The sequence below is a fragment of the Pteropus vampyrus genome, unplaced genomic scaffold (assembly GCF_000151845.1).
Source record: "Pteropus vampyrus isolate Shadow unplaced genomic scaffold, Pvam_2.0 Scaffold611, whole genome shotgun sequence".
In the NCBI taxonomy this organism is placed as follows: domain Eukaryota; kingdom Metazoa; phylum Chordata; class Mammalia; order Chiroptera; family Pteropodidae; genus Pteropus; species Pteropus vampyrus.
Window position 1 is genome coordinate 16,865 of NW_011889392.1, and position 2,007 is coordinate 18,871.

The window sequence follows — 2,007 nt, forward strand, 5'->3', positions numbered from 1 at the left end:
CCCAGGAGCCTGGAAGAGGAAGAGACACAGAGATGGTGATGCTGGGGCTAGAGACAAGAGGAGGGAGCAGGGTCCCGTGTGGCCTCCCTAGGTCCCCTCCACTGTCCCTGTATCCGGTCACCTGTGCAGTGAGTGAGGAGGGTGAGGAGGAGAGGGGACCAGGCCATGGTGGAGATGATCACTGAGTCCTGCCCTCTGTGTCCCCACATCTGAAGCAGAGCTTCCCCCAAGTCTCTCCCTCCCCTCTTCAAGCTGTGACAGAGGGAGGCTCCACTCATGCAAATGAGAACCCCAGCTTTCTGGTCCCTCACTGGATCCTGGTTCAGGCCAATCCGACTGGGAGCTGAAGGGATAAGCAGGGGCGGGGCTGTGTGGGGCCTGTGGGGTGAGGTTGTCACAGCTGCGAGCCATGCATAGGGGGCTCCAGGCAGTGCCAGGTGGTTTGTCTCAGCTGGGGTCCCCCAGACTCCACAGAAACAGTCACTGAGTGCCCCCTGGTGCCCAGTCCCAGATGCATCACTCTGTGACATGGTGACTAGAGCCCTTCAGAAACAGGTCCTGCTCCCTAAGGCTCTGTCCACCTTCCCCTGACTAAGGGCCAGGCCTTGTGTCCCCTTATGTGGCCTCCCATCCCCTGAGGGCAGTCTCTATGCTCTACTCAGAGTCCTCAGGGTGAGTCTGACCACAGGTTCCTTGGCTGTTTGGTGGTCAGGACAGAGGTGGTGTGTCTTATACAAACTCCTCATGGATCAGGACAATACAGAGCAGTGACCGTCCCCGTGGAGGCGAGTCCCCTTCTGTGCAGGACGCGGTTCTTCCCTTCTGTGTGATTCCTCCTTGTTAGATCGAGCCGTGTGTCTCCAGCACACGAACTGCTGGTTCCGTGTCCCCCCCGGGGACTCACGGCACTTTGTTTTACACTTGCTCCTTGACCAAGCTTCACCTGGCAACCGGTCTCCTTGTTAGTGTGTGAACTGCATAAAACACGGCACACAAGTCTGTGTCGTATGTGTATGAGAGTCAGGTCTCTGCATTTCTGAATCAGGCTCACGCTGATCTCAGCCTCCAGGACACAGAAGAGGAGGATGACCGTGACAGCACCACCTGGGACCGGGACCCCTGCCATGGGGATTCTCAGCAATGACCCTGAGATGACCTGGGGGAGCACTTGCTTGGTGATGAGACCAGAAGGGACCAGAATCAGAATATGTGGCCAGGGGTTCACGAGCTGGGCTTCTGGGACTGTCCCCCCTGAGGGACGGGCAGATGGAAGAGAGGTGCTCAGGTGAGGGTGGACAATGCTGTCACTGCAGCTAATAAACCTGTTGCACCCATGTTGCTCCCCGTGGCAGAAGGTGGCCAGACGTGGAAGTTACGCTGCATTCGACCTTTTCTGAGACTACTGAATTTTAGATCATGGCCTCACTGATGGAAGTCTGTGGACTTTTTCGGAGGCTGATCTTTTGCAGAACAATGCAATGGTCAGGGAGGCAGATCTGGGATTTTGTGAGACAGGCGCCAGCTGGCCTGCGTGCCCTGCTCAGCTCCCAGTGTCCACAGTGCCACACCCAGCATGAACTGAGGAAGAGGGTGGAGGGCAGAGCGATGCACATGGAGGGGCCAGTTAGGGAAACTGTCTTTCCTCTCCTCTCCTCTGTGGACCCAGATCTCTCAGCCATGTGGTCAGCATGTGATGGACCCCGCTACAGCTACAGCATGTGATGGACCCCGCTACAGACCTTGTTTTACCCAGACCATTGAGATAGTCCCTGGTCAATGACCGTGCCACGGAAGACGCTGTGAGTGACCCGGTCTGGTGCTCGTGAAGGCCAGGGCTCCAGATCAATAGGTCAGGAGGCTGAGTCTCTCTTACCTGGAAGGGTTGTTTGGAGGATGAGATGCCCATGACTGCACGGGCATTTAGTTCCCAGGAAGGAAATCAGTCTGGTGACATGGGTACCATAAAGAAGGGACATCTCAAATAAAGCTCAGAGAAGAAGGGGGAAA